The sequence below is a fragment of the Bubalus kerabau genome, chromosome 4 (genome assembly GCF_029407905.1).
Source record: "Bubalus kerabau isolate K-KA32 ecotype Philippines breed swamp buffalo chromosome 4, PCC_UOA_SB_1v2, whole genome shotgun sequence".
Taxonomy (NCBI): domain Eukaryota; kingdom Metazoa; phylum Chordata; class Mammalia; order Artiodactyla; family Bovidae; genus Bubalus; species Bubalus kerabau.
In genome coordinates, this window is record NC_073627.1 from 72840684 (window position 1) to 72849305 (window position 8622).

An 8622-nucleotide genomic window follows, 5' to 3' on the forward strand; every position below is an offset into this window, starting at 1 on the left:
CACTTGACCACCTGAGGGTCCCCAGTCAAATATGGTGATCAAATCCTTAGGCTCTTGGAGGCATCTTCCCGCTAAGGTTTCAGTCCCCACTGTAAAGGACACCAAAAAGGGAGCATGGAAGTGGCACAAGGGAACCAAGCAGCTGATCAGGCAGCTTCTGAGCAGCATTAGGGAACAATGACCTAATAGGGTTTCCTTAGTTCCACAGACCTAATAGGGGTTCCTTAGTTCCACAGACAAATTTGCCAGAAACTCCTTCATATACTGAAGGTGAGACTCTTAAAGCTAAGAGTGAGGGCTTTCAAGAAGATCATATGGGGTGGTTCCACAAGGAGGGACTCCTTTTTCTCCCTGGAACCTCCAATGGAAGTTGGTTAACTCCTTACATGCCACCACTCATTTAGGGGGAAAGCCCCTCCAAAGATTACTAGAAAGATCCTTCAGAGGAACAGGCCTCCAAATGACTATAAGGCAAGTAGTCTCCTTCCCAATTGCCAATTAAACAACCCCCAAAGAGCTTGAAGACCCCAGCTGGCCCAGCCCATCCAGTGATGTGAGACCTACCCAGGAGAGGACTGGCAGATGGACTTCACCAAGATGTCAGTTTCTCAAGGGTATAAATACCTATTAGTCATGATATATTCATAGGATGGATTGAAGGCTTTCCCACCCAGACTGAGAAGGCTGGTGAGGTGAAGTCACTCAGTCGTGTCCGACTTTTTGCAACCCCATGGACTGTAGCCCACCAGGCTCCTCTGTCCATGGGATTCCCCAGGCAAGAGTACTGGAGTGGGTTGCCATTTTCTTCTCCAGGAGATCTTCCCGACCCAAGGATTGAACCCGGGTCTCCCGCGTTGTAGGCAGATGCTTTACCATCTGAACCACCAGAGAAGGCTGAGGAGGTGGTAAAGAAAAAACTGCTCCATGAAATCATTCTGAGATTTGGCCTGCCCAGGTCATTACAAAGTGATAATGGGATAGCATTTACTTCTAAGGTCACCCAAGGGGTCTCTAAAGCACTGGGCATTACTTATTATCTCCAGTGTGTCTAGAGGCCTCGGTCTTCAGGAAAAGTAGAAAGAGCCAATCAATTCTTAAAATTAACAATAAAAAAGATAACCCAGGAGACCTCCCCAGGATGGAAAGAGGCTTTACCAATAGCTCTCCTCTGCGTTCGTATTGCCCCTAAGGAACAGGTTGGTCTTTGTTCTTATGAGATGCTATATGGGAGACCTTTTGTTTATGTCAATGACCTCTTCCTAGATCCAGAGGCTCAGACCATCTGGTCTTATACCATGGTCATTGGACAATTCCAATAAGATATATGCTTGTGGAGTGTCAACCAGGACCCAAAAGATTCTAAAAGGCCACCACTATATGTTCCAGGGACTCAAGTCCTAAAGTCTGGAAAGATGGGTCCCCAAAGGTTCAACTCCAGCCCACATGGATGGGCACCTACTCTGTAATACTTTCTACCCCCACAGCAGTCAAGGTACCAGGACATGACCCCTGGATTCACTACTCACTAATCAAGTCATGAAAGAAAACAGAGGAGGACACTCAATACCCTATGAGCCCCAGGGAGATCCCAGATACCTATTCAGGACTACAAATGGGTGTCATTCTAATGAACACCCCCAAAATTAAGTTTCTGGGAATAAGATTTCTCAAGACAGCTCTAAAGAGCCAACACAGCTTGGCAGGGGTTGTACTCCAAAAAAGACAGGAGATAGATCTCCTGATCCCTGAACAAGGAGGGACTTGACCCATCTTGAATGATATGTGTTGTTTCTGGGTAAATACCTCCAGCTAAGTTAAAGAAAGTCTCACAGTCCTCAAGAAAAACATTCAGACCCTACAGGATCTCAAAAAATGAGCTGGAGAGGTCTTGGGGTGGCTACAGTCTCTTTGGGGGATCCTTCTCCTAGTGAGGGGGAATTTGAAGTTTCCTAATGCCCCTACTAATCCTTATTATCACCATACTGATGCTGCTTATGATTGCTCCATGTATTATCAATTGTCTAACCCATTTTGTCTCTGCCCAGGTCAACAGGCTACAACATGCAGTGCCAGTTTAACAAGAATATGTAAAACTACAGTTGATCATGGAAAATATCACTCACCCTTAGATGGACACCACTATAAAGACTCAAGGCTTGAGACTAGCAAGAGGGGGAGGCCCAATGCCCCCTCACCATCCCCGTTCAGCAGGAAGTAGCCAGAGAAATTGCGATGTCCCTATTCCCCAAGAATTGGGCCTCCCATCTCTTGAGGGGCGAAGGTTAGGTAGAATAAGAAAAAGGAGTCCAAAATGGTGGTGGCTAAAAGACAAAGAAGGGGAAAGCCCACAACAATAGAACAAAGGAAGTTCCGAGGACCAGAGTGAGGACCTCAGATAAAACAAACAGCCCTCCTGGATAGCCCAGTTTACATAGGGCAGGCTCAGCGGGGAGGAGACAAACGTATACAAGGAGGAAGCCTAGAAGGATTGAGGCCTCTCTTCTCTTGTCTTTTGGGTCAACCTGCCCTCACTCCTTGAGGGTGTACTATCCTCTGTTTTTCCTAATAAAACTGAGCTATAACACTGCTCCATCCATCACTTCAAATTTTTGCTGGGGCAAGACAGAAATGAGGAAATTACACACTCCTCTCACATCACGGACTGTAGCCCGCTAGGCTCCTCTGCCCATGAAATTCTCCACGCAAGAATACTGGAGCGGGTTGCCATTTCCTTCTCTGGAGCTCCTGTATAGGAAATTAGAATTGAATGCCTCGAGTCCAAGGGAGCCCTCAGGGCAGTTCATTATCAGAGTGTTCCTCTCCTTTGTAAAGCGCATCTGACTGCCAGATTAATTCAGGGACCATTGCTCTTCGGATCTTAACATATCTAATATGCACCCCAAAGAGCTTTCCTTCAGGATAGATGAAATAATTTCCCATTTTTATAAGCTTCAATGCTGAAATCTGTTTGTGGTGTTTTTCTTGGAATTTTCCAGGATCTTTTGTGTTTTGGCATTATAAAGCTTATTAAATCCACCCCCACAAGAACCAGTTATCTCCCAAATGAACTGCTTGTGACATAGTGACATTCTTTCCTTTTTTGCCTATAAACACTATTATATTTTTTGGTTTCCTCTTTTTGCTAATGTTCACATAGCTTGGTCAGCTTTCTATTAAATATAATTTGCCGCTTTTTTAGCGCCATCTGCTCGCGGCGCCGCCTCCTGCTCCTCCCGCCACCTCCGAGTCACTGCCTGCGCAGCTCGGGCCGCTCGGCTCCCCGCGCTCGCCACCGATATTTGGCATTTGTACAACATGGCAGACATCGACAACAAAGAACAGTCTGAACTTGATCAAGATTTGGATGATGTTGAAGAAGTAGAAGAAGAAGAAACTGGTGAAGAAACAAAAATCAAAGCGCGTCAGCTGACTGTTCAGATGATGCAAAATCCTCAGATTCTTGCAGCCTTTCAAGAAAGACTTGATGGTCTGGTAGAAACACCAACAGGATACATTGAAAGCTTGCCTAGGGTAGTTAAAAGGCGAGTGAATGCTCTCAAAAACCTTCAAGTTAAATGTGCACAGATAGAAGCCAAATTCTATGAGGAAGTTCATGATCTTGAAAGAAAGTATGCTGTTCTTTATCAGCCTCTGTTTGATAAGCGATTTGAGATCATTAATGCCATTTATGAACCTACAGAAGAAGAGTGTGAATGGAAACCAAATAAGGAAGATGAAATTTCGGAGGAACTAAAAGAAAAGGCCAAGATTGAAGATGAGAAAAAGGATGAAGAAAAAGAAGATCCCAAGGGAATTCCTGAGTTTTGGTTGACCGTTTTTAAGAATGTTGTTGGTGGTGGACAGGGAGGCCTGGTGTGCTGCAGTTCATGGGGTCTCCCAGAGTCGGACATGACTGAGCAACTGAACTGAACTGAACTAAACTGAAAGACTAGCGGGGGGGGGGGGGGGGTACTCTTTCTGCCCCCTTCTGATGTCTATGTCAGAAGCTTTCTCTATCTCTTTTATACTTTAATAAAACTTTATTACACAGAAAAAAAAAAAAAAAAAAAAAGAATGTTGACTTGCTCAGTGATATGGTTCAGGAACATGATGAGCCTATTCTGAAGCACTTGAAAGATATTAAAATGAAGTTCTCAGATGCTGGTCAGCCTATGAGTTTTGTCTTAGAATTTCTCTTTGAACCCAATGAATATTTCACAAATGAAGTGTTGGCAAAGACATATAGGATGAGGTCAGAACCAGATGATTCTGATCCCTTTTCTTTTGATGGACCAGAAATTATGGGTTGTACAGGGTGCCAGATAGATTGGAAAAAAGGGAAGAATTTCACTTTGAAAACAATTAAGAAGAAGCAGAAACACAAGGGATGTGGGACAGTTCGTACTGTGACCAAACAGTTTCTAGTGACTCTTTCTTTAATTTTTTTGCCCCTCCTGAAGTTCCTGAGAGTAGAGATCTGGATGATGATTCTGAAGCTATCCTCGCTGCAGACTTTGAAATTGGTCACTTTTTACGTGAGCATATAATCCCAAGATCAGTGTTATACTTTACTGGAGAAGCTATTGAAGATGATGACGATGATTATGATGAAGAAGGTGAAGAAGCGGATGAGGAGGGGGAAGAAGAAGGAGATGAGGAAAATGATCCAGACTATGACCCAAAGAAGGATCAAAACCCAGCAGAGTGCAAGCAGCAGTGAGGCAGGATGTATGAGGCCTGAGGATAACCTGCGCTGTAATAGCCTAAACACAGCTATTATTTACTTACAGCCTTATGTTTTTGTATTTTCTTGGTAGACTCAGAAGTTTTTTTTAAAGGAAAGGAACTGATATTTTAAAGACCAAATTTGTTCTAATTAGCATTTTAACTAGTTTTTCTGCCAGCTGCATCGAGTGCACAGAATCTCTCACGCATGTTCGTCCGTTGCTATATAGTTTGGTTCTTCTTGGAGTATTTTTGTCATGTAACTGTTAGATTAAAGCTATGAAAATGTGAAATGTGAAATGAACTGTGAAATGAACCAGATTTTTTTGTCTTGCTAAGTTTTTTCCTGAAGAACCAAAGTATTTTTTCAGCTGGTTGAATGGGTTTAAGTTTGCTTGCAAGAGCTGTGCCTTTCATTACTTTGTTACAGAAATACAATGACTTGCATTAAGACAATTCATCGTTCAAAAAGCAAAACTTGTCAAGACAAGTATATGGTTAAGAATTTCCAGTAAGACTACACCTGATAATTTAGATTAACAGGTTTTTGTATGTCAGGTGACATTATTTACTATAAGAAAAGCTTATTAACTAATAGTATGGTTATTGGTTATCTTAGGGAGGTGATTAAAACCTAGTATTTTCAGAAGTTATGCCTCATTATTTTTATTTTAATTGTACTTTTAAAATTTAACCTCCATTAATTAAGCATCTTTTCTTTGTGGTAGGATCTACCTTCTGCTTCCATGGAAAGGATGAATTTACATCATTTGACAAGCCTATTTCAAGTTTTTTGTTGTTTGTTTGCTCATTTTTGTTTTTGCATCCTAAAATAAAAATGTCATATAATTTTAGTTCTCAAAAAAAAAATAAATAAATAAATATAATTTGCCTGTGGTGACAGTTAGGATCTGGTATAATGTAAATAATGAGAAACCCTGAAATAAAAGTGACTTAAATAAGATGGAATTTTATTCTCTCTCATATAAAGAGACCTAGAAGGAAGCTGAAATGGCTACCATATAGAGTAGTGGGAAAAATACTAAAAACCCTCGTATCTCTGATGCCACCAGCAAATCATGTTCAGCTTAGCCTAGGATGAGACCATCTGTATCACACAGCACCAAACTGCTGGGCACTGTGAGGAGCCGTTCTGTCTTTAAAAGACAGATACAAGGTTTAGACATGTACTCCAACTACCGGATAAGCCTCAACATAAACATTATTTCAATTAGGAAGTATGTATTAGGACACAAACCAAGGAAAACCAATGTAAGACAAGCACACTTCAAACTCATATCAATAAAAAGCATCATTCTCTGGCCGACCCCTTACCGGTGTAATCACGATCATAAAATACTCCAACCATGTTCATCCTCCAGCAGTGCATGAGGGGCTCAAGGTACCCATGCTGCAACTCAGCTGACATAGAATATTTCAACCCCATGATAACTGTTTCTCATCAGAAAGCAATATATCGTGAGATATGCTTTGCAAATAAATTAGATGAGCCTGGTTTATGTGAATCTGGTCCCTGGGGGATTGATACGCTTTGGGAGAGTGGAAAACCAAGAGACAGACCCTGGATTACACAAACACACAAGTGTAATGAGTACCCCTCATTACAAGTAACAAGATGGTGGAGTAGAAGGATATGCACTCATCTTCTCCTGTAAAAACTTCAAAATTACAACTCTCTGCTGAACAACCATCGACAGGAGAATATTGGATCCCACCAAAAAAAGATAACCCACCTCCAAAGACAAAGAAGAAGCCCCAGCAAGATGGTAGGAGGGGCGAAACTGTATTTAGAGCAAACCCCATACCCACCAGACACGCTTGGAGGGCTCAAAGAAAATTTTTTATGCACCAGGAGACTCCACAGAGACTGAGCCAGACCTGCCTTTGAGTGTGTGAGTGTCTCTTTCAGAGGTATGGGTCATCAGTGGCCTGCCACAGAGGCAGGGGCTCTGGGTGCAACAGACCTGGGTGTGGCATAAACCCTCTTAGAGGAAGTCGCTATTAATCCGACCATAGAGCTCCCAGAACTTACACAAGACTTGGGAAACAGACTCTTAGAGAGCACAAACAAAATCTTGTGTGCATCAGAACCCAAAAGAAAGGAGCAGTGACCCCACAAGAGACTGACCCAGACTTGCCTGTGAAAGTCCAGGAGTCTCTGGTGGAGGCATGGGTAGGCAGTGGCCTGCTGCAGGGTTGGGGGCACTGCTTGTAGCAGTGTATGCATGGGACCTTTTGAAAAAGGTCACCATTATCTTCATTACCTCCACCATAGCTTGGTCTCAGGTCAAACAACAGGGAGAGACACAGCCCCGCCCAGCAACAGAAAATTGGATTAAAGATTTACTGAGCTGGCCCTGCCCATCAGAACAAGACCCACTGTCCCACTCAGTCAGTCTCTCCCATCAGGAAGCTTCCATAAGCCTCTTATCTTTATCCATCAGAGGGCAGACAGACTGAAAACTGCAATCAAAGAAAACTACTCAAACTGATTACATGGACCACAGCCTTGTCTAACTTAATGAAACTATGAGCCATGCCATGTAGGGCCACCCAAGTTGGACAGGTCATGGTGGAGAGTTCTGACAAAATGTGGTCCCCTGGACAAGGGAACGGCAAACAACTTCAGTATTCTTGCCTTGAGAACCCCATGAACAGTATGAAAAGACAAAAAGATAGGACACTGAAAGATGAACTCCCTGCATCGGCAGGTGCCCAATATGCTACTGGAGAAGCGTGGAGAAATAACTCCAGAAAGAATCAAGAGATGGAGCCAAAGCAAAACAATGCCCAGTTGTGGATGAGGCTTGCAATGGAAGTAAAGTCCAGTGCTATAAAGAGCAATATTACATATGAACCTGGAAGGTTAGGTCCATGAATCAAGGCAAACTGGAAGTGGTCAAACAGGAGATGGCAAGAGTGAACATCAACATTTTAGGAATCAGGGAACTAAAAAAGACTGGAATGGGTGAATTTTACTCAGATGACCATTATATCTACTACTGTGGGCAAGAGTCCCTTAAAAGAAATGGAGCAGCCATCATAGTCAACAAAAGAGTCTGAAATGCAGTTCTTGGGTGCAATCTCAAAAACGACAGAATGATCTCTGTTCATTTCCAAGGCAAACCAATCCGTATCACAGTAATCCAAGTCTATGCCCCAACCACTAACGCCAAAGACCTGAAGTTGAACAGTTCCCTCAAGACCTGCAAGACCTTCTAGAACTAACACCCAAAAAAGATGTCCTTCTTATTACAGGGGACTGGAATACAAAAGTAGGAAGTCAAGAGATACCTGGAGGAACAGGCAAATTTGACCATGGAGTACAAAATGAAGCAGGGCAAAGGCTAACAGAATTTTGCTAACAGAACACACTGGTCATAGCAAACACAAGAGAAGACTATGCATGGACATCACCAGATGGTCAACACCGAAATCAGATTGATTATATTCTTTGCAGCCAAAGATGGAGAAGCTCTATTCAGTCAGCAAAAACAGACCAAGAGCTGACTGTGGCTCAGATCATGAGCTCCTTATTGCCAAATTCAGACTTAAATTGAAGAAAGTAGGGAAACCCACTAGACCATTCAGGTATGATCTACATCAAATCCCTTACAATTATGCAGTAGAAGTGACAAATAGATACAAGCGATTGGATCTGATAGACAGAGTACCTGAAGAACTATGGACGGAGGTTCATGACATTGTACAGGAGGCAGTGATCAAGGACATCCCCAAGGAAAAAGAAATGCAAAAAGGCAGAATGGTTGTCTGAGGAGGCCTTACAAATAGCTGAGAAAAGAAGAGAAGCTAAAGGCAAAGGAGAAAAGGAAAGATATACCCAATTGAATACAGAGTTCCAAAGAATAGCAAGGA

The 8622-nt window shown here is 42.7% G+C and overlaps 1 pseudogene; it reads left to right on the plus strand.

The window, feature by feature from the left end:
* The first annotated feature begins 3178 nt into the window (after positions 1 to 3178).
* Positions 3179 to 5007, plus strand: LOC129651460 (nucleosome assembly protein 1-like 1; annotated as a pseudogene).
* The last annotated feature ends 3615 nt before the right edge of the window (positions 5008 to 8622 follow it).